Below are 25,851 nucleotides of genomic sequence, written 5' to 3' on the forward strand. Positions count from 1 at the left end.
TGCACATCATCACTTTTTGGCTCTTATTTTTATAATTGTACTTTTTTTCAGTATGTTCTTTCTTCCCTTACATGGTACACACTTCTACTATTAATTTGACCATCCCATGATAAGGCTTTAGCTTAAATCTATTGAAGGTGCCTTGCCCTAGTGTTCCAATTATTTGATTTGTCCTATTTATCTAAGATTCAATTTGCTAGGATGTAAAACTATTCTTAAGTTAAACCCCAACACCCAATAACCTTCTTGGAAGAGATTGTTCTTTGTGTTTCTATCTACCCATGCTTTTCTTCTATATTGCATGACTTCTACCAAAATACCACTTTAATATCTATCGTGTTCCAATAGTTGTTTTAATTTGTGTTGTACAAATTGATTTGGGGAAAGCCACTCTTGCACTTCCACTCTCATTCTTGGCACTAGGAAGTCCACGAGCACAACTCCTTCCATTCCATACACTAATTCATTCCATGTTCATCTCGTTTAAAATTTGTATGCTATTTTATATGCTTGCAACTTTTGATCCTAATCTGTCTGATTTTCATTGACACTCTTTTTCAATATTTTCAGTAGGACTTGGTAGATTGTTGATTTTTTATGTGAGACCACGTGAGATTAGATATCGCATCATTGAGGAAAAATCATTCTTGGGTCACTAACCAACTCTACTAGACATCCACAACTTGTCTTTATTTTATTCTCATACACAAACTTTGCCATTGAGTTGGTTGAATTATCCATAAGGGTTATCCTTAAGGGCTTTTGCTTCTCACTATTATCTAATAGTCCGTTGGTTCTTCATTGTTTAATCAAGAAGACATGAAGTGTGCCACTGTATGCCCATGTCCTATCTAATCTAGACAAGAAGTGTGCCATTGTATGCTCATGTCCTTTCTAATCTAGACAAGAAGTGTGCCACTATATGCTCACTTCTTGTGGTATGCACCACACCATCTATACCACGTTTACACTTGATTGGTTGGTTTCTATGGATTCTCCCAAACTGACCTTGTAATTCATGTTGATGCCATAGGAAAGTTTGGTATTTTTTTGATACCTTGTACCTTTGTAGTAATAGTAAACATTCCTCTTTGAGGAAAATTCTATTGATGGTGCAGGAAAATTGTCATTTTTCCCATACCATGGAATAATAGTAGACATCCCTCTTTGAGGGGTTATTTGTCCTCTACCTATAACTCTGTAATAACTCTGCTGCAACTTTGCAATAGTAGTAGACATCTCTCTTTGAGGGATTATTTATCCTCTTCCTTGGCCTTTGCCATAGTACATTTGTGAGGATCATCCTTACTTGTTGCCACTTGATTCATTGCAAGGGCTTTGTGTCATCCATTATATATTTACAATTTTGAGTTAAGTGATTCCATAGGTTAGATAAATCTGACATGTCAACTTAAAGATGCACTCTTGCTTGAGGTGCCCTCTTCTTGCCTACATTGTCCATAATACACTATTAACATTATGTATAGGTCACATGCCATTGATGTATCAAAGTTAATAATAGCAAACATCTCTCCTTAAGGAAAGTTCATGTTGATGCTGCAGGAAAATTTGACATTTTTCCCATACCCTGCAACTTTGCAATAATAGTAGACATCCCTCTTTGAGGGGTTATTTTTACTTTGCCTACAACTCTGTAAATACTCTGCCTACAACTCTATAGTAGTACCAGACATCCCTCTTTGAGGGATTATTTGTCCTCTTCCTTGGCCTTTTCCATAGTACTACATTTGTGATGGATTATCCTTGGTTGTTGCCACCTGATTCATTGCAAGGGCTTTGTTTCATCCATTATATATATGCAATTTTGAGTTGAGTGATTCCATATGTTAGAAAAATTTGATATACTAACTTTGATACATAGTGCTATTTGTTAGACCACTTATATTGTGTAAGACCACTCTAGAAAACAAGAAGATTCTTGACATGAGAAAATGGCACCACTGTCGGGGACCAAACTAGCTAGATGAGATAAGGAAGTAGAGCTATTTTTTTACTAGAAAATCTTTATTTTTTCCACTCTATCTTTGGTGGACACAAATCCTAGGTAGATTGTCGAGGAAATGTATTCTAAAATAGGATTGGAGTTGCATTGCGTGATTGTGTGTGTTATTGGTGTGATGATTAGGAGTAGATTTGTGTGATTATAGCTTTTACTTCTAACCTTAATTTCTTTTGTGTTTTTTGTTACTTAAATTGTTTAATTCTTTCTCATGGGAGTGGTGTAATAAAGAGCAAGCTCTCTCGGGTGTGATTGAGGTAAGTTATCTCTCCGATTGGTTAAATTAATCTTAGTAGTGGTAGTTTTTTTGTTATAATTGAGTTGAAAATCATGACATTAGAGTATTGCTAAGTAGTAACACTCCACCATGTTAAAAAAATCTAGAAACATTGGAGTGTTTTTGATATTGGAGTGTTGCTAAGTAGCAACTCTATCATGTCAAAAATCCTAAAAACATTAAGAAAAACTCTGGACAAAACAATAACATTTGTTAAAAAAACTGTATTTTTTTTCTAGAATTTTTAGATTGTTGAATTTGCATCCAAATCACTAAATGAGAGCTTGATAATAATTAATGTGGGGATGTTTGTGGTAAATCATCTTTATTATCATATAGTTGGGCATAAATAATGGGGGTTGTTAAGGTACGTGCAAAATATTCTTGTGAGATAGTATAAAGTTGAGTAAAGACCCTTGTAGTACCTGAAAAGCACATTGAAACTATCACCAAACAACAAGATCATTGATATTGAATATAGATCACCAACCTAATTTGCATTCAATTGTAATCACCCATCTTGTTTGCTCAAGAGTTCTGATTGTGAGTCTGATTTCAAAATCATACTGACATCCAAATCGTTTAATTATGAAGAGTTGATCTAACATTCTGATCACTTTTGAGCTAGATTGCCTACATTAGGATCATTTGCATTCGAGATCATATCTATTCTGATCAAGCGTTTCCCATATCTGGTCGTTAATATCTAGATCACCACCTTTATATCATTGCCCTAATCTTGGGATCGTCGAATTATCAAGATCATGCTGGTTTAGATCATGGCCTATTTGGATATTTTGACTTCCATTTCATCCATATGTCATTTGGATCTTGCCAATCTAGATTCCAAAGAGTGGAAAAAACAAGAAACATAAAAAGAATTCACAATTCCATTGTGCATGTTTTTTCTTTCCTTTTTTAAAGTTATTATTTTCTTGACACTTGTCAAGAATCTTGAAAAATACAAAAGTTATTTAAAAAACATTAAAAAGTCCATAAAAAACCAAAACCATAAAATGATTATGAAATAAATCTCTGTATAAGCGATTCTGATCACACTGGATTAAGTATGCATTTGCGATGTCGAATCATTACCTAGTCCTATTCAAACCTGAACTTTGAATATGAGACTTTGCCTCACACACCCATGTTGGGAGTGATCCTCACCAATGAGTAGAATTGACCTCCCTTATTGCACTAGTAGACAACTAAGTGTCCTTCACAAATAGAAGAGACAAGACACTAGTTCAGACAATAGTTTGGAAGTACTTAGATCAAAAGTCCTTCACAACATGGAAGAAACTAGATTAGTACTATGGGGTATAAACCCTGTAGTGCTTTCGTAAAGTGAGAATAGAGCTAGCTAAGCATCATGCATTCACACTTCTTGATGATTCATGGGTTGAGAGAGCTCAAGAAGCTTATCTTAGTGGATAGAGACGAGCCATCATCCCACTAGTGAGATCAAATGACATATGTGGATGAGGATGGTAACACATACATCCCAAGAGTGGTCGAGGAAGTGAGAAGATAAAAATGTTTGGGCAAGGGGGAGTTTTCCCATCTACGTAGACTTGGAATATAGGACTTCAAGTCCAAGTGAAGTGAGGACCTCTCCAAAGGAAATCACCTTTAAAACTAGGAAGTGTAGCCAGGAAGGGCACAAGTGTCCTTTTATTCCACAAAGGAAACAAATCGTCGACCCAAAGTTGCGGTATGAGGCTTTCCTCCATGTGAGACCTAATTAAGGAGGAACATTTAGCTTCCATGAGGATAATAATTATTAGGTGAGCACATTTCAAAAGAACCATGTTGATAACTCTAGTCAAGCTAGTGGTGCCAATATAGTTAAGAACAAGAACTGCGAGAGTAGGGAGCCAAGGCAATAGGGCCTCAAGCATACCAACAAGAAATGGTATATGGATACTACCTAGTGATTATTTAAATTATGGTGGATCATGTCAAAATTATGGGGAGTATGACAACGAAAGTAATAGTTGATGGATGGCAAGATAGAGCAACATATATGAGAGAGAGCAAGAACATAAGATGTATAGAAAGCTTCTATACTACCTTATATTTCAGCCATTCCAAAGTTGGCTTGACCTTCATGTTCAAGTGTTGTGTTACTTGTGCTGTGTAACAAAAAGTGAAGCCTCCTGCCCTTTATATAAGGTTCACCAAGGGCTAGGGTTGGGGGCCAACCCTAGATCCCTTTTCCATCCACATGCCCACTTTATTTGGGGTGTGTTCACACCTTCATGACCTCTTTCTCTCTCACCCTTTATTACTTGTATATTATATATTTCAACACCCCTATCAATGCCACCATGGGACAATTCCAAACATGGAGCAAGGTGAGCATTGGACCTACAAGAACAATATGAACCTCTCTCAACCATAGGATAGATGACAAGGTAGGTAGCCTTTATAAATTAAGCTTTTACAAAAGTGATGAGTTATAGAAAAATGTGGTTCACTCCCAATTCTAGCAAACATGCTTCAGTCCTCAACTAGAAGAGTTGCTTATCTGGAACATTTAGAGGAATTTACATAATTCTCCTTTAACCTTAGTAACATCTTTGGTACCATCTCATCCATAGTGGCTTTGTGCACCACCCTTTTTGCTCCTTTGATGAAACTATCTTTAAGTGGGATTTGGATGTACCATTCTTCATTACATTGGCTTCATTGGTTGCATCTTCATGCTTCTCCAATCCTTTCTCGTGGTAGACATGCTTCATGCATACATGTCTTCTTCCAATCATGCTAGCTTCCTTAGTCCCAGCTACCACATAGACTAACATATGGTTGCCACCCGCCATGTTTTAATAGCTTATGCATGTGCTTCTCAATATGCTTCTTGCTTCCACCTTCCACCTTCCACTTCATCATGATGTAGAAATACATACACCAATGTGAACATTGATTTAGGAGAGGTCTTACCACTTGTTTATCAAGACAAAGGCATTGTCTAGCTCCATTACAATACGGTAGATGACTTCCATGCACATGAGTTCGTAAAAAATTTTTAGGGTCGGATTTCATTCTTGATGTGCAGATTTGCTTGGTTTCAGAAATTGTGCATACCTTGCACTTCCCAATCAAGAATGGAAAAAATAATTTCTTCCTCCACTTGCCTCAAGCTTGAAAGAAATTAAGGGAAAAAACCCTTTGAGGCCTTAGGGAAACCGGTAGAAAAAACCTTAGAAATTAAGGGAAAAAAACCTTTGAGTGCTTAGGGAAACCGGTAGAAAAAACCTTCGAGAGCAAAAGGTTAGAAAACGGCTTGGAAGGGCTTAAAAGGAGAGAACTTGGAAAGGTTTCTAGGAACCTTAGAAGAGAGTGGTTTTTTTTTCTTTAAAAAAAACTTGGAGTTAAAAAAAAAAACAAGGTTTTGAAAACCTTGGAAGAATAGTGTGTTTTTTTTTTCTTCACTAGATGTGTTGCGCGCTGCTCGCCATGCATTGCCCAAGCTTGATGCAATTGTCGTTTGGCAATATGCCAGGCTATGCACAAGGAAGGCTCTGCTGCAGTGGTGCTGCTGTGGGATGACACTACCATTTCTCTTGGTTGTGTGCAGTGAGAAGTCTCGTTGTTGCAAGTCATGACTTGAGTTGGCTGACGTTGTTGAAAGCGCTGCTCGTGTTGCTTGTTTTGCCCGTGTTGTAGCCAACAAGCCAAGTGTAGCAAGGCTATCAACACTCTTACTCTTGCTTGCATAGCCACCATACAAGGCAGAAGGGAAACTTGATGGCAACGGACTATCGTCGACAAAAAAATGCACGTTGAGACAGACTGCAGTGGACAAAGTGCTGCGTGTTTTTTTGGATGTGCCTTTTGATGATGTTGCCGATGAAGTCCCCCTTTGATAGAGGGGTAAGAGGACATGCCAAACACAGCTTCCACTTCTTCAACCGTCCATAAAGAAGCTCCCATGCACCTTCGACATGTTCGAAGAAGATTGATGTGACGGAAAAAATGATGGAATTTCTTGACGAAAAAACCAGAGATTTACCAATTTGCTTGCGTTTTTTTCTCCTTTTTCCTTCCCTTTTTCTCTTCTTCTTGTCGATGATGAGGATCGTCATCTTCTTCTTCTTCTTCTTCTTCTTCTTCTTCCAAGCCTCAAGAGCTTGTTGATGATGACATAATCTCCTCTTTGATGAAGCTCCTTTGTTGCCTTCCTTCTTGACACCTTTTTACTTCTCACCTTCTTCTACTCCTCCTCTTTGATGAAGCTCCTTTGTTGCCTTTCTTCTTGACACCTTTTTACTTCTCACCTTCTTCTACCACCGTCCTTCTGGATGAGGATGTGAATGGCTTATGATAGTGAGACAGAGAAAAAAAAGGGAGTGAAGGGGATTTTAGCCTTTGCAATGCTCTGATACCATGTCAAAATTATGGAGAGTATGCACAACGGAAGCAATACTTGATGGCAAGATAGAGCAACATATATGAGAGAGAGCAAGAATACAAGATGTATAGAAAGCTTCTACATTATCTTCCATTTCAGCCACTCTAAAGTTGGCTTGACCTTCACCTTCAAGTGTTGTGTTATAAAAAGTGAGGCCTCCTGCCCTTTATATAGGGTTCACCAAGGGCTAGGGTTGGGCCAACTCTAGATCCCTTTTCCATCCACATGCCCACTTTATTTGGGGTGTGTTCACACCTACATGACCTCTTTCTCTCACCCTTTATCACTTGTACATCATATATTTCAATAGATCATAGCTCACTCTAAGCTTCATGATTACGTATACTAATTAAACAAGAGAGATTAAGCTAATCACTACTTAAACAAACATAATGTAGGCAAGAGATTAAGCAAAATTGGAGAGAGTGATTTGCATTAGAGTGAGCCTCTTAAATAGGTTGAGTGAGATACATGAGTGATTACATCATTGATTAGGCCAAGATTCTCTCTCCTAAGTCATCTCCACCTCCCTTAACTTTCTCCTTGAATCTTTTACTAAAATCTCACCAAAAGGTGGCTCCATTAAATCTAGAAGATGCTAGATAAACCTAACTTTGACTAGCACATTAACCTTGCTAACTTTTATAGCTTTACCACCCACAACCTTAGCACCCATTCCCATGCAAGGATGTCGATGAATATCCAACACCCTCCCTTAGTTACATCATGCATAAACCCTAAGTACATTTATTTAACCAACAATCCTCCCTCCAAATTGATGATGTCAACCTAGAAGTAGCCTATTGGATGATACAGGGTTTGATCGCCCTTGCACGATACACCTTGTCCCCCAACCTAGAGCTCACTCTAGTTGCATTAGTAACAGAATCATTTGGGCACCCTAGCCCCAACATAATCTTGCTCGAATTCTGCTCTATTGATTTACAATTGAGTAGGATTAATTATGGTCTTAAGAGTATAATGGTTTAGATTCTAAGAGGGATCTATAAAACATTGGGAAAATGGGTGTTATTGTGGGTTCCTTAGTGTGCAGAGTCATAGGCCTCGATTGAGGCTACTTCCTCCATCAAGTTGCCATGGAAGATATAGCTCTTTATACTTGGACCTAGTTGTTTCATTTCCATGAATTTGTTGGAGAGTAAGCACCTTCAATATTGCTATAGCCCGCCAACATTAATGTCAATATTGTTGCCAGACCCCGTGTTGGTTAGCCATGATAAAGATAGAAGGGTAGGTCTTACTGTTTGGAAAATGCTCAAATCCGCTAGTGTCTAATCCTATTACATGTATTTTGGCTAGTAATGTGATTATATAGTGATGAAACACTTAAGCTCTCTCTTAATCAAATATGTGATTTCAAGTGAACTTTGAGTTTGATTTTTAGTGAATTTCACCGAATTTTAGTGATTAAATGGTAAGTGTAAAAGAGATTTTTTCTTAAATATAAAATTGCTTAATCACTAATTAAGTGGTAATCACACTTTAATATCAAAGAGAGTGAGAGGCACCTGAGATCTGCTATATACAGCCAAAATCAGCTCAAATGGACATCACCACCGAGTTCCTCAAATGGTAGTGTCCTTGCTCTCGCCAAAATGAAGCCAAGATTCCGATTTTGTAGAAATTGTAGATTTTGGTGAGGTTCTTGAATTCTGTGTGTGTGTGTGTGTGTGTGTGTGTGTGTGTGTGTGTGTGTGTGTAGATAATTATTAGCTACAAGATTTTCCAAATCAGGTCATCCAATAAGGTAGATGAAGCCCCTAAATGGGTTTGACCAATGGAGCTTTGTGTGAGGAGCACACAGCATCTCTTTGTCGGGCTGAAAATTGGCAATGCCACCTTAATTAATCGCTAAAATCGGTTGAAATTTAGTTTGTGAGATAGTTCATACAATAATCCCTAAAAGAATTGCTCTCAATTCTATGTGTGAGGAGAATAGGTGATTTCATCCAATTTTATGCAAATTCCGTAATGGCAAGCTTTGTGAACACGGATCTAAGCAATTAAAGCTATAGGAGGCTTATCAATGAGTTGGGCTAAAGGTGGGTGGCATAATGTTTTAGTTCTATGATGCAGATAAGGAGATCGGAGCTAATCTTTAGAGGGGTAATGTGCAGGAGAGTAGAGAGATTGTTTATTTTTACTAATAATTAATTAATAGTTAACTAGCATTAGGAAATTTTTAAGCTCATTTTGGGGCCCTGTAAGGAAGTTTGATCGAAATATTCCCTCCAAAAAGGGGCACTGGATAAAATTTTTGCAAACGAACTCCAAATTTGTCGGACCTCACATATTTAGATTCTACTCTTCAAAAGCTATCCATTGATATATAACACGATAGGGTTCGGAGAAGGGACAAGATAGATACCTAGAAGATTCCTTTTTGCCTAGGAAAGATTCACGTAACGTGAATCTTTCCTAGGCAAAAAGGAATCTTCTAGGTACTATCTTCATATTTAGATTCTACGCTTCAAAAGCTATCCATTGATATATAACACGATAGGGTTCGGAGAAGGGACAAGATAGATACCTAGAAGATTCCTTTTTGCCTAGGAAAGATTCACGTTACTCCATTGATATATAACACGATAGGGTTCGGAGAAGGGACAAGATAGATACCTAGAATACTCCATTGATATATAACACGATAGGGTTCGGAGAAGGGACAAGATAGATACCTAGAAGATTCCTTTTTGCCTAGGAAAGATTCACGTTACGTGAATCTTTCCTAGGCAAAAAGGAATCTTCTAGGTATCTATCTTGTCCCTTCTCCGAACCCTATCGTGTTATATATCAATGGATAGCTTTTGAAGAGAGTAGAATCTAAATATGTGAGGTCCGACAAATTTGGAGTTCGTTTGCAAAAATTTTATCCACTGCCCCTTTTTGGAGGGAATATTCCGGTCAAACTTCCTTACAGGGCCCCAAAATGAGCTCAAAAATTTCCTAATGCTAGTGAAGGAAAAGTTGACGTTAGAGGTGTGTGATCCTAGCTCTGATATCATGTTGAAATTATGGTGGATCATAGCACACTCGAAACTTCATGATTAAGTATACCAATTAAACATGAGAGATTAAGCTAATCACTGCTTAAATGAGCATAATGTAGGCAAGAGATTGAGTGAAATTGGAGAGATTGATTTGCATTAGAGTGAGCCTCTTAAATAGGCTGAGATACATGAGTGATTATATCATTGATTAGATCAAGAATCTCTCTCCTAAATCATCTCCACCTCCCTTAACTCTCTCCTTGAATCTCTCGCTAAAATCTCACCAAAAATGTGGCTCCATCAAATCTAGAAGATGCTAGATAAACCTAACTTTGACTGGCACTTTAACCTTGCTAACTTTTATAGTTGTACCGCCTACAACCTTAGCACCCATTCCCATGCAAGGGTGTCATGAATATCCAACACCCTCCCTCACAGTTACATCACGCCTAAACCCCAAGTACATCGATTTGACCAACAATGATGCATTTAGGCTTTGTACCCCTTAAACAACAACAAAGAGAAGCTTCTTTTGGGGTGTAAGCCTATGGATATGTGGGACCATCCTATACACAAGTCCCTCCTAGTATGGAACCTAGGTACATGGCTACAATGGCTCTTGAGCCAAATATAGAACTAACAAAGATCGGGTTCAAAACTCACGTAACCCTAGAAACAAGGAAAGGTATTGATGGCATTCTAGCATTAATGAAACCAACTAGGGGATCGAGGGAGGAAGTGGAATGAAGTCATCCTCTATGGATACGACCCTCTCTCATAGCCAAGATGATTTCAAAGTTTGATAGATTGGGAAATCCATACAACCATCTAGCTACATTCAAACAGATATGTACTTCAAAAAAGGATGACTAATCCTCAAAAAAGGATGACTAATCCTCAAAAACCAAGGTTGATGCTTTTGGCTTAACTTTAGAGAATAATGGTTTGCTTTAGTTTAAATTCTTAAAAGATTCCTAAAGAGAAACCACAGAATATTTAGAGCTAGCATTCACAATAGGATTCTCTAAGATAGGTTTTAAGAAAAGTGTAGTAACCCAGCTATACCAATTCAAGCATAGCTCAATAACCTAGCTATACCAATTCAAGCAACTCTTGAACACGAAAGAGTGAGAGATTGCCTCAACCGTCTTAAGAACTTGAATAGCAATTGCCCTATTGAGGAAAAACCAAGCCAAATAAGGTTCATTTCACTATTATTGGAAGGCTTAAGAAGCAAGAAACTATATGATGCATTATTTGCCAAAAGACATCAAATACTAGTGAAATGTTGCTTGGATGCCATAGACTTTGATAACAACTTTACTGGCATCATGACTATAGATAGCCTATGGTCAGAATCAGTAGGACCAAGATGGAGCCTACCAGATGTTCCATTAGCATTCAATGTCAAAAGGCATTGAATGCTAGTGGAATGTTTCTTGGATGCCATAGACTTTGATAACAATTTTACTAGCATCCCAACTTCAGATAGCCTACAATCAGAACCAATGTGACTAAGATAGAACCGAGCATTAAAAGCCAAGAGTCAAAGAAGGCTGCTGATGAGGCACCCAAGGGTGCCACGAAGATAGAAAATATTTTGATCGAAAAGACTAGAAGGAGTACTCAAAGACCGTCGATGGAGAGAGTCTGGTCATCTTCATTTAGCTCCTAGATGAGAATTGATGTGGTGTGCTATTTGTAGAAGCAACCACCCACCCATGAATGCCTAGTCCTGAGAGCGAGAGAAAACCAATGTATGTTGGACTCCATCCATCCAAAAAGGTAAAGTGATCGGTTTTTCTCAAGGATTGCAGCCGTGTGGTCCCATTTGGCATAAACATCGAGGATTATCTACGGGGCCGAAGGATCTTTGCTAATACACAATAGTTACTAAAGTCACAAGCTTGTCCATACTAGAAACATATCATGCCCATGAATCATACAATCATCCATAGAGCCAATATTCAAATAAGATGCTCATGGGAAACTAAAAGATTTCCAAACCATATGCATGTGACAAATCATGCATAGTTGCCAAATGTCAAGTCACTATATAAATGTGACAAATCATCTATGCATGCCAAAACAAAAAACAAAACAAAAGTTTCTGGAGTCCAAAACAGGTATGATCACTGTATGCATGCCAATAAAATAAAATAAAAAAGTTTTTGGGATCCAAGTTTAAAAACATGTATGATCACTCTGCATCAGGCGTATGTGTAACATCTACGAGAACAATGTGATAGAGGTTGTGGTCCTTTTCAATGCAAAGGCAATACCATTTGCATCTCCGCACTCATCTTGCCTAGTCCACCACACCATGCAAATAGGTCGATCACACTATCCCCTGCATCTGTGAATGTGGCGAGCAACCACACCTAGCAGGTCAACGTTAACAAAAACATCAAGATTAAAGTTGCAATGTTGTCCTCAAGCGACCCTTCAAGTTACATTTAGCTACATTTGAAAATCATGAATACTTACTTGTGGAACAACTTAGATCGCTTAGCTCCTCTCTGCACATATGACCGTGAGATGAGTGTTCGACCTACTGGGAGTCTTTCATTGTCTTCTCTCAACAAGCTCAAGTTATGTGGAAACAACTTCATATTTATAGCTTGTCCTGTTTCTCTATCAATCTTTGGAGGGGAACAATCTTTCCTATTAAACACCCCTATGGTCAAGTCATGAACCTACACTCACATGCAAACCACAGATATAGCAATACATGGTAAGTGATTGTGAAGCACCATAAAATACTTACTAGCAAAAATCAAATGCCAAGCATGCAAAATAAATTTGCTTACTTTCTCTCTATCATCCCGAATATACCCAGCATCACACAAGAGAGTGAAGGTCTGGGAAAGAGTAAAACCATGCTTTTTGGCATGGAGATACACCAAAGGCCAATGCTCCAACAGCCCACATGTCAGAAACCATCCTTCATCAGCTACTACAAAGGATGATGCAAACTTTGCTCTCACCTTACTATGTTCCAAGATAGCTCTCGGGTGAACACATTCCACTCAGGGCACTCAATGGAATCCAGTAGCTCTATATAGCCAATTCCGTGGGAAAGTTAGCCCAAAGTAGGTTGACCATCTCAATGCATGGATCTCCATTATGAGAAAGATATTTTGCATTCACTTTGCCAAGCCAATTCGAAATCCTAAAATTTATCAATAAATGCATTGAATCATATATCAATTTATTAACATAATGAATGAGTACGCAAGGGATTTTAGGAATGAGCAACTTATAATTGCCCAGGCTCATCGATCAAAACAAGAAAGTCATTGATAATGACATCCACATATGTGTGATAGTCAACTCCTACATCAAGATATTGTAGGCACTTGATATGTGTGCAAAGAGATCCATGCTTACCAGCTCCTCGTGTCTGACGCTTTACAGAACTATCTTGACTAAAATCAAGAGAAGCCTTGCTCCTCGATTCTCTCTTTGACGATGGTTCTGGCTGTTAAGATTCTATTCACAAGATCCATAGGTTCTATTGAGCTTCACCATACACCACACCTAATTTCCAAAAATTCACATTAGGATAACTCACTACCTCGCATCTTCACTGCAGACCCTTGCTCCTCATGTTGATCGCTTGATGCATGGGTATCATCCTCCATCCAATATTCTCCTCTCATGTTTTCTATAAATGCTATACACCAAGAAATCTATGAGAACTACAAAGCCTTCAATGAAGAAAAAATAGATAGATGTAAAAAAGGCATGTTTATACAACTCACCAACATAGCGTCTATGAGAACTACAAAGCCTTCAATGAAGAACTACAAAGCCTTCAATCAAGAAAAAATAGATAGATGTAAAAAAGGCATGTTTATACAACTCACCAACATAGCGAGCCTCCTCTGTTGGATGCCTCTTCCCGAGAGGGTAGTCGAACCACCATGGACAACCATTTATCTCCACTCTAGAGATATCCCTCTCCCAAAAGCACCCAGGATATATGCACATGTCACTATCTGGATCACTCCACCTATACACCTCCTGAGGCATGATACATGTTGGCACACAAAACATCATTCACCCACATGCCATGTATGAAACGAAATACATTAACAAATTCATGCCATGATTACACATAGAAAATAATCCAAGGGTTGTGCTGCTCCTTACCTATAAACAAGTTGCTTTGTCAATTTCTCCATTTTTGGCTGCTTATTCGCATCTAAGGCAAGCTTAATATCTTTCCATATGTGTGGAAAGGCATCTACAAGATGGCATTGTTGTTGTTCTTTATAGTAGGCATCAAACCTGACAGGAAGATCCAATCCTTGGTTGTTGCGTAAATTGTCGATGATCTCGATCCTTGCTCATACATGTAGTGCCAGTACATCTCCTTGAGATGAAGTCTCAGCTTATGTGTGTCTCCAAACTTGGCAGATGCCAGAGGATCCTTGGTTTTGGTAGATATCATTTCGTACACGATCTCCCTTTTTTTGTTGAGACATAAACCATTGTAGATAGGACCATTTTATAGTATTATTGTATACTAAAAATATACTAACTAAACATTAATATGCTGGCACATTGAATGTTAAAAATATGTACATAATACCCTACTCGAGGCTAGCGTGAAAACTTTATTCTTTGTTAGAGAACCTTTCTTGTTTGACCAATCATAGCTATACAATAGTTGAAAAAATCCATCACCATTAGAAAGGTTAGAAATTGATTGAATCTGGTGTGCACGATCCCTTAAAGAGGTCTCCACTATTTTAACTACCTTGGTGTATGCAACTGTGTACTCTTCCCTAGTCATGCTATGCCTGTCCAAGGTGGCAGTTTCCTTCTTTCACTATGGTTGTGTGAATTCCTCCTACAAGGCACGAGCATAATATTGCCACTTACAATAGCATTGTATGACATAAAAGACATTAAGTAGAGGGTAATTTACCTTCCACACAAGCTGAGCAAGAACACTTGCAGGTGCAGTATACCAAGGACAGCTATTCTTCCTCTCTAAGGCCATCTCCACCTCGACAAATTTCTTATACTCATCACTCAAGATATCAAGCAAGGAAGTCTTATGTGCCATTCCAAACTTTTGAAAAACAAGAACACCTCATGTGCATAGGTTGGCATAACATGTGACTAAGTAATCCTGTGCACAGCGTAGACATACAAAGGACAAGATAGAATTATAATAATATAATTCATTCGATTTTGCATCAATTCCAATGATAGAATTAAGTGATTGTTACTTACTCATTTGTTGATTTCAATGCCAAAAGTAACTCCCCTTCCTTTCGTCGATCCACGTCAATGAACTTAAAATCTACACATATGTGTTGAGAAGGGTAATTTTCAAAAGCTACACACAAGAAAGTCATCTAGATTTGTAACAAGAGCTCACACAATAATAAATTTCATGCTAGGATAAATGATGAGAGGTCTACTTGGTTGGATGAAAGAATACCAAGCTTTTAATCTATTGTTTCCATCCCATAGTAAGAACTTCCTTCCCTTCAAGTGTTGCCAATCATCATTTAGCTCATTGTCAAACTTTTCACTTAGAAATTCCAAGTGGGACCCCACTCATGGCGGTCCATGTCCATCAAGAAAATACTTGATACTCCCTGGCCTCCGCCATAAACACCAAAAAGGGTGCAATTTAGAAGACACATAACCTTATAGCTCAAAGCTGTCTCATTGCTCCTTTACATCACACTTGAAACCGTGCAAATAGCTTTGTTTGCCACAAGTGCGCATAGGGGAATTGGCGGTTACCTTGTTGCTTGTCATATGCAAAATTTCTCAGAAACATTTGAGAGGATCTCAACTCAAATCTCTTTGCCAAGTATCCGAGGATGAGAAGGTTGTTTTTCCTTCTGTGCTTTCTTTTGTTCATTCTCTTCTTTGTCTTCCTCTTGTTGTGTCACATCTTCTTGTGCGACATCTTGTCCTTGACCTTGGGAGACCCCTAGAACATTCTCTCCTTCTATGTTCTCTCCTTCTATGTTCTCTCCTTCTTTGGTCACCTCAGACTGTATTATAGCCTCTGTCTGTACTACATGTTCCCCTTTGTTTTGGAGAAGTGAACTCCTCATTAACTGTTTTCAAAGGAGTCTCAAAGTAGCACCTGATTGCAACTTATAACTCCTGACATCTGTGAGAACAACACTAAGTATATACCACAACAACTCAATGTTGAAATAAATGCTTCAAAAGCTATAAACTCAGGAAGGTACATACCTCTTGGACTCGATATTTTCTTTCCCTTTGGTGCCATCCCTTGATAAACCCTTGATCAATCTTCATGAAAAAAAAACCATGTGTTAATCAATTTCGCAAAAATCATATAAATGACACTTGGATTAAAAGCAAGTGCTTTCTCTATGCTTCCAACCATGGGGAAAAAAAGGGGGGCTCGAGCCCCCGTAGACTTTGTGCTAGCATAGAGTCTACGGGGGCTCTCAAACCCCCCTTTTTTTTGCCATGGATGCATCACCGTAGCCTTCATGGCCTTCAAGGTCATGCATGCTCAGAGCATTGCAAACCACACGCAGACCTCTAGAGATTTGTAGGTAAGCGCATTTGCTATTATCATCTTGATCATGCACGAATCTTACACCTATGCACTTGCAGCCATGGGGAAAAAAGGGGGGGGCGACAGAGCCCCCACAGACTCTGTGCTAGCGCAGTAGTTCATTTATCATGATTATTATTAAGTGTCACCCACCTTGGCTTAGATTATTACTAATCACATGTTAATTAGTATAGGATTAAGTCTTTTTTATCACCACCATTTCCATGGGAGCTTGGATCCACAAGTTTCAACAGCCCCTATAAATTAAAAAAACGGCCACTTATGCCCATGCATTCACATTGAGACTATACCCACATGTCCACCTTGATTGTTGTTAGCTCACGTGCCTGTGATTATCATTTGCGTAAGAGGAGAGAGAGAGAGAGAGAGAGAGAGAGAGAGAGAGAGAGACCACTCACACCCTTGCATTCACACACGTTGTGACCACATGTCCACACTAGTCACCCACCCACGTACCTGTGATTATTGCCCCCAAAAACTATACATTTTAAAAATCATATATATATATATATATATATATATATATATATATATATATATATATATATATAAAGAGAAAGGAAGAAGAAGAAGGAAAAGAGAAGAGAGTAAGAAAAAGAAAAAGAGAAAAAGGAAAGGAAGAAGAAGAAGAAGAAGAAGAAGAAAATAAAAAGAACACTTCGATGCCAGATGACAAAGAAGGAAAGGCGATGATCATAGGAAAAAAGGGAAAAAAAAGCAAAAATGTGAGAGGAAAAGAAAGGAAGAAAGAAAAACCCCACAAATTGAAGCTTCAAAGCACAAAGTCCCTTTGCCCTCTGTTCACAGTTTTTGTCGCTCGCTCATGCACTCGTGTGATTGCCGCCCCAAAAATACCATATATTTTAAAAAGAATATATATACATATATATAAGAGAAAGGAAGAAGAAGAAGGAAAAAGAGGAGAGGAAGAAAGAGAAATAGAAAAAGAGAAAGGAAGAAGAAGAATGTGTTTTGAGGAATAGACTCTGAACTTGATTCGGTTGCAATATCCTCCTTTTGATGTGTTGCCTCTGAGATAGAAGTGAGTAAAGTTACCCACTTGCCTTTTTCTTCCCATGTCAGTTTGGAGTATCCCTTCTTGTTCGACCTTCTGATGATGTCCGATTGACGCGTCAGCTTGTGTTTCCACCTAGACTCTTTTAGGCTTGGTAAGGCGTGGTTTCCAGTATTGATTTGGTTTTTGTAAGTGAGGTGGTATTGACTGCTTTTGTTCCTGAGTAGATTCAGGAACATAATTATGTTTTGCTGTAGTAGTCCCTGCATTCTTTTGATGTGTTGCCTCTAAGATAGAAGTGAGTAAAGTTACCCACTTGCCTTTTTCTTCCCATGTCAGTTTGGAGTATCCCTTCTTGTTCGACCTTCTGATGATGTCCGATTGACGCGTCAGCTTGTGTTTCCACCTGGACTCTTTTAGGCTTGGTAAGGCGTGGTTTCCAGTATTGATTTGGTTTCTATAAGTGAGGTGGTATTGATTGCTTTTGTTCCTGAGTAGATTCAGGAACATAATTATGTTTTGCTGCAGTAGTCCCTGCATTCTTTTTTGGTAGCCACAAGGTAGTAGCACCCTCGTAGTAGCCTTGTGCTTGCAGAACCTTCTTTGGGATCCACCGTTGTTGAGTGGTCTTGTTGGAGGTGGAACTGTTGGTTTTGGTGAACCCCCTCTTTGGCTTTGTATTCCTTGGATGTTCCTTGGCAGCATTGGGTCTTGCCTTGCGAGCTGCTTTAGGTAACCAGATTTGAATTCTAAGTGCTTCCCCCCTTCCGTAGCCTTGTGCATATAAGAGAGATGTTGGCACATGCCATCCTTGAGTATTGTCATTGTCATTATTCACCCAAATCATTGGATCTTTTGAGGATGTCTCTATCAAAGTAGGGATGGTTTCCACCTTTTGAAAAGATGGGAGTGCCGAAGCACTTGATCCTGTAAGGTGAGTAGAATTTACCAACAAGGTGTATTGTCGTGAGTTCCAGTCCATACCGCATCTGGTGGTTCTAATCCATGATCTGCCTAGAACAACATCCACCACTGCTTGGCTCTTGTTAGCAACATGAAAAGTCACGTGCATAGATTGATCCTGAATGGACATATTAATACAGCACTTGCCTAGGGCTGGGGTTTCATCACCGGAGAAACTCTGGAAGTTCAATGATGCATTGGTGAGCAATGGTTGGCCTAATGATGTCCACGCTTCATATGACAAAACATTGCAGTCAGCTCCCGAATCTATAAGTGCAGACGCTGCAAAGATTGCTCTTTGAGTAGGGATCCTTACTTCAATATGAAAGGGATCTACAAAGTCTTCATCATCATTCAAGTGGATGGCTATGATAACTGCCTTGCGGCGCTCTCGTGCTAGTGCTACTCTAGCCTTAGCTTCTTCTTTTGCTTGACTTTGTAACAAAGCTTGAGCTTTTTTACATGTCTGACTAGCATGTATGCGTATCAACATATCATTTGTTAGAGGTTCTTCATAGCGCTTCAAGCGGCTACCATTGATGAAGTTAGTCATTAGCTCTCCGTCTAAGGTTTCCAACCTTACTGCACCACTCGCACTAAGCTCGTTGATCACAAATGGACCAAGTCCTCGCATTTTCAGCTTGCGTTTTTGTTTCTTCAATGTGTAAAGCAACACTAGATCACCTCTCCTGAAGCAACCTTTCTTCACATGTGTATCATGCCAACGCTTTTGGCGTCGTTTTTCAGCATACATGCCAATGATTGCCAATAGCCTGTCTTCATCTAGCCTCTCCAATTCATCGATCCGTGTAGAGAATTCATGATCCGTCCACTCAAGTTGTTTTGCAACTCGAAGTGTAGGTACAATAAATTCTATGAGAAGGATAGCATCCAATCCAAAAACTAGATTGAAAGGTGTCGTGCCTATGGACGTTTTGTAAGCAATTCGGTAAGCCCATAGAACTGAGTGAAGTTTCTGTTTCCAATCTGTTCTATGTCCCTCAACAATCTTTGTAAGCGCGGTGCAAAGAGTCTTGTTTGTGCTCTCAGCTTGACCATTTGCTTGCGGGTGATAAGGCCGCTGACCTCTTATGGATGACCATAAAGTCTTCCAAAAGAAAGGTAATGACTTCATTGATAAAATGCACACCTTGGTCACTCACAATCTCAATAGGTAAACCATAGCGTGTAAACACATGTTCGTGTAAAAACTTTGCAGTGGTCCTAGCATCGTTTTTTATTGTGGCTATGGCGTGTTGGTGGTTTAATCGGTCCCACAAAATCAATTCCCCATTTGGCAAAAGCTCTAACCCCCATAATTGGTCTCAATGGCATGTCCTCATACTTGGTAGGAGGTTTGGCTCTTTGACATTGATCACATCGTTTGACATACTCTGTTGCATTATGAAAAAGCGTAGGCCACCATAGTCCTGACCATAGTATAAGTTTGGCAGTTGTTTCTCCACAGAAATGTCCACCCCCAACTCCTGAATGTGCATGAGTCAATACGCTAAGATATTCACTCTCACAAACACAAGTCCGTAGGTTTCCATCTTTGCCCCTTTTGTACAGCTGGCCTTCAATAATCTGAAAACTCGCTGCTTCTACCTCTATGACTCTCTTTCTATGCCTATGCATCTTATCGTTCGTATGACCCTGCGTCAAATACTTCACAATGTATGAACTCCAATTAGGTGTTGTTGAAATATAAAATAGAGTCACATGAGGAATGGGTTTCCTTTGTTGACAAATTTTACAATTTTGTACGTACTCTTCTGTATCAGCATGAAGTGTTGGCCACCAATATCCTTCCCACAAAACTCTTTTAACCGTATCCTTTCCAGAGACATGTCTGCCCCCTAAGCTCATGTGGACATATGAGATAATCTCATCATATTGATCAGGGTCAGGGCATAGACGAAGTATTCCATCTTTTCCTAATTTATACAATCGTCCAGAAAGAAGCTTATAAGGAGCACAATGCTCTAAGGTCATTATCTTTTCATTGGTGGAACTAATGGAGTTAACAAATCCTGTCGTTAAAACTTAAATGATGGGTTCTGCCCATCTTGGTGCTGTCTCAACCAAGAATAGAGTAGCGTCAGGAATATCATCATCTATACCAATGGGTGCTTCTCCCGAAGTTATCCTAGAAAGATGATCAGCCCTCTGATGCATTTTTCCCTTCTTTACCGCTACTTCAAATTCAAATTCAAGTAGAATAACAAACCAGCGTACAATCCTTTCGGTTGCACATGGCTTGTTCACAAGGTAAAGCAAAGCTTGATGATCTACGAAGAATGTAAATTTGTTGGCCAAAAGGTAATGCCGAAACTTCTTCACAGCATAGATCATAGCTAAGCCTTCTCTTTCTGTGGTGGTGTAATTCTTTTCAGCACTATTCAACTGGCACGGCTAGCATATGAGACTGGAAAGTCCATTTTGTTCTCACCTGCTGGTTGAGCTAAAATACAGCCAATTGCAAAAGCCGAAGCATCTATATGTACGTGGAATAAATTATCCCAATCTGATGCCCTGAGAATAGGTGTCGTTACTAATGCTTTCTTCAACTTTTCAAAGGCTTCTTCACAATCCTCTGTCCATTCAAATACAACAAGGATTGCGTACAATGGCCGTGCTATTTCAGCGTACATGTAGATAAATCTACGATAGTAGCCGCAATGACCCATGAAAACTTGTACCCCTTTTGCATTGTAAGGTCTAGGTAGCTCAACAATAATAGCTATCTTTTCCGCATCCGTGGTTATACCATTTCTAGACACAATGTGGCCTAGAATCTTCCCTTGCCTAACCATAAACTTGCATTTATCAGGGTTAAGTCATATGCGATACACTCTGCATTTCTCGAAGATTTTTTTGAGATGCTCTATGTGTTCTTCTCTGTTTATGGAATGCACACACAAGTCATCCATGAATATTTCAAGAAATAATCGCAGGTATTCTTTGAACGTATGGTTCATCAACCTCTGAAAGGTGGCTGGAGCGTTAGTCAAACCAAAAGGCATGACTCTATATGCAAACACTCCCCATTCTGTAGCAAATGCAGTTTTGTGTTGATCCTTGGGATCAATAGATACCTGGTTGTAGCCCGAAAATCCATCCAGAAAACTGTATGCCTTCTTACCAGCTACCCTCTCCAATACATGATCAGTGAGTGGAAGCGGATAGTGGTCCCAGACAGTAGCAGCATTTACTTTCTTTAGATTGGCACATACTCGTAGTTTTCCATTCTTCTTAGGTACTACCACAATCGGTGAAACCCATTCTGTATGTTCAATCTCATAAATAAATTCAGCCCCCGCTAACAGCTTGTCAATCTCTTCTTTGATCTTTTTGGCAAAATTATCATTATATGTGTAAGGACGTTGCTTGGACGGCTTGGCATCCTCTCGCATGGGAATTATATGGTGGTAGATCTTTGGATCTACCCCCTTAAGGTCTTTGTAACTCCAAGCAAATATATCTCGATACTCTCTCAGAGTAAAGATTAGCAATTCTTCCTCCGCTTGGGTTAAGTCTGTGGCAATCCACACGTTACGTGGCTCTTCGCTTGGTTCTGCCAGGTCTATTTTCTTGGCGTCCTTAGGGCCATCATAGGAAACTCCTGGTTCCTCAAGTTTCTGTCGAATAGGTTGTTGCAAGACTATTTTTCGATCTTGTATGGTGAATTTCTTGAAGTTTGAGGGGATATTTGTGGTATCCTCTTCTTCCTTTGAGTCATCACTCATGGAAGACCATGCTGCTTTTAGCATTCTCTTCCGTTCTTGCACTAGAGCTTTACACCACTCTCGTCATGGTGCTTTGTTCAGTCTTGACTGAATGCATTGAAGCCTTAGATTTTAGCTTCGTTTTCCGTTTCCTCTTCTTCTTTGGGTTGTCACTCTCCTTCTCGTTTAGCTTTTGCACTAATTGAAAGCCGTATCTCCATTTTATCTCGTCTTTGATGCAATCATCAGCTCCCAAGTAGTACAAGTACTCGTTCTTACCTACAAAGATTGGAGGTGGAATAAAGTCTTCTTTATCCACATCTTCTCTTTCTTTTTGTTGTTGTTGTCTCTTTTCCTTGACTTTCTGTTTGCGAAACTTCCGGTGACTCTCGCAAAACTTACGTTTCTGTTGTCACTAGGAATACTCAGCAAGACCTCTCTGCACTTTAACAACAATCTTATCTTCTCTAACTCTAATTCAGGGACTATGGCATCGTCATCAGAATCCTTCCCATCAGAGGATTCTAAGCATCTATCCTCATCTCCTTCGTCAGCTGAGCTGTACTCAAGAGGGGATACTTCCTCAACAGATACCATATCTCCTAGCAATAATGATTTGTTTGCTTCATACCTAGGGGCTTCTTGAGGTTCCTCTGCATAGATCAGTCTTAGCATTCTTACGGGAATAATGTCATACCCATCTGGCACAGAACTGTGTTTGCCTTGGCAATGCACAAGTGTCTATGGTAGCTAAAACATGGTTCCATTCTAAGGGATCTATCAAGTTCTCAGGAAAAGGTATAGGGATATACGCCTCATCCGTCACACTTCTGTCTATGGTAACATTTCCAGGTTGCAAGTCTCGACAAGATGCTCCACAGATCCATAGATCAGCTCTTCCTTCAGACATAGTTGCTCCCGATGCTTCCTGAAGAAGCGGAATCAAACTCATCCACAAGAGAGTGCGTCACATCTCGATAAGCATGGTTTTTCAGATTCACCCTCGTGGTTACATTCTCATGTCTGAGGTACAAGTAATTGTAACCCCAGCCTTGAATCATTTTGAATTGGCGCATGAATGGCCTTTCTAGGATCACTTCGTAATTTGTGTTCTTGCCAAAATCTACAATAGCGAAGGTATGTTCGTACTCAATGCCACATTACTTGACTGTAACGTTCTCAAGCAATCCTATGGGACTCTCTAGATTTCCGTCTGCCAATTGCAAACTCATCCTTGTACTTCTAATTGCAGGTTTTTCCCACATTTCCCATACAGTTTTTGTTGCTATACTCACCCCTGCTCTGCTATCTAGAATAGCTATAGATTCAATCTTGTTGATCTCCATAGGAAGCGCAGTATTTCCTTCATCATCTTCATAATGCTTGCCAACTTTGTTCACAGGAACCGGAATTGTTTGCTTAAGCATTAGCCCAGAAGCCTTTGCCTTCAACAACTCCTTAACCTGGATGTTCTGGTCCCACAATCTTGCTCAGTTAATTGTATAGCCACTTCTCCCCACAATCTTGGCCTAAGCTTTAAGAACTCTGCGAGTGGAATGGTACACGTAACTGGTGCTGACATTAAAGCTTGTAAACTCCCGATGTCTCGTTCCTGATGAGGTTGTCGTGTCATTGATGGTACTCGCATGATTTGGCTATGTGCTTCGTACAGTCCTAAATATGAGGGTAGTGTCTTGCATGTGAGCTTGTTGCTCCGAGCTGAGACAATAGTCTGAGCATCATCTGGTAGAGATAAAGCATCATCTGGTAGAGATAAAGCATCTAATTCTTGAACCCTTTGATTCGAGAATTCTACTATAGAGAACGGTGGTGACTTGTCAGAAGATGCTAGATCCTCAACTTGTTTTTGCACCGCATCCCACATCTCCCTTGCTACTGCTTCCTCTATTTCAAGAATTTCATCTCCAAAATCCACGGTAGTCAATGGTTTTGACTCGTCTGCATTGGTATGAGGTAAATCATCTCCTTCAGGCATTTCTGGGAAATGTAGAGATACAACTTCACTTCCCTTTTCCATGCTTGGCGTGGCTTCTGGTATCGTCTCTAAGTTAGGCTTCAGAGAAGTAGGTCCTCTTGCGTACATAGGTGGTGGGCCATCTATTAGATTCTGAGTATCCCTAATCAACTGCTTATTGATAGCCAAGTTGATTGTCTCTTCACGAGGGTTGGGATATTCTTGCAGCTTCTTAGGTAGCTCGGTCAGAGCTGTGATCCTACTATTATACGCTTGAAGCGCTGCATCTAAAGGCTCATACACCTTGTCCACAAGGACTGATCCTCCTGAGCTTTCCTCAAACTCGGATGATTTTTCCTTTTGCTCATTTTGATTTTTCTCTCCGATTTGTTTCGTTTTCAACATTCCTTCTAGCTCTTTTGGGATAGAGTTTCCTCCATCAGAGCTCTTCTGCTCCTTCGGCTTCTTACTCCCCTTGCTGCGTGGTTTACGTCGAGTTGATTTCTTTCTCTCTTTTCCATCTTTGGATAGAACCTTAATCTCAGAGGGTTTCTCAACGACCTCTTTGACATTCTTTTGCGCTTGGGCTCTAGTCACTACTCTCTTAGCGACACTAGTTCGTTCTCCTCCTCAGATGTCGTGGGTGATGGAATCACTTCAACATAGTTGAGGGGCGCTTTAGCTTTTTGTGCTGCCGGATCCGCAGGCTTCAACAAGCAATCCTTTGGTAGATGGTCAATGCTACACCCTTGGCAAAACCTCTCTATAGGTGAAAACGTAGATGTTATGCCTATGTTAGCTAAGAGGGGCTGTTTCTTGTTTGGACATTCTCTCGCCCAATGTGGTCCACCACATTCGTAGCATGGTCCTGTTTGTTGCGTAGGGTATAGTCTCTTTGTAGGATATGGTCCTGGATAACCTTGAGTCTTGGTTGGCTGAGATCCTATAAGCATCAAAGAGCTTGGGTCTCCATTAAAGTCATGAACTAGGCTTGGTCCGGTTGGGTTCTCAAAGTAGGGTTCGACAAGAGGATGCTCCATTTCGATGTAGTATGGTTGAGAGCTAACCATCTCCATTCCTAATTCAGGATTCTCATATTCCACATATCTAAAGGAAGCTGTGCGGCCGGCCAGGTGGAGGAGGTTGAGCTCCTAGCACCGGCCATGCTTGCTCTTGAGCAACTAAGGTTCTCTCATGGTTCACAACTTGCTGTCTAGGTGCAGAGTTGGCTGCTTGTTCCCTTTGTATCCTTGCAATGTGATTGCAGTCCGAAGTCACATGTGTGCATTTCCATTTACAAAGCTGGCACCACTTCTTTGTTAGTTGATTGCCAGCCAATGGTGAGAAGGTTGGGCATTGCTCGGTTTTATGGCTACCTCCACATCCTCCAACAGACGTAGGGGCCTGTAGGTACAGTATGCATGTATGATGGTTGGGGTCGGTAGGAAGGTCTGTAGTATTGCCCCATCTTTTTCAATACTATCTCGGCAATCTGATCTGGATTAACTAATGGCACACTAGAGTCAGAGCCCTTCCCAAAGCTACGTTTATTATCCAGATGACTATCTTGGTTTCCCATGCCAGTCATGTCAAAGTTGTCATCGTAATCCATGGCATCCATGCAACACTCATTGAAGATGACATGCTTCTTTGCGTACAAGTTAGCGTGAAGCGTCTTGTTTCGTAAGCCTTCCAGGAAGATAGAAATTAATCTTCCTTAGCTTGGCTTCTCATTGTCAGGGCATCGATTGATGTACTGCTTTAGCCTATTTACACAATCTCGCACAGATTTTTGATCTTTTTGCTTAAAAGCGTAAATTTGAGCTACCGCATTGTGCTTAATTCCCATTTTTGAA

Source organism: Cibotium barometz, chromosome 51 (assembly GCF_041138505.1).
Source record: "Cibotium barometz isolate CiBa-2024 chromosome 51, ASM4113850v1, whole genome shotgun sequence".
NCBI classification, from domain to species: domain Eukaryota; kingdom Viridiplantae; phylum Streptophyta; class Polypodiopsida; order Cyatheales; family Cibotiaceae; genus Cibotium; species Cibotium barometz.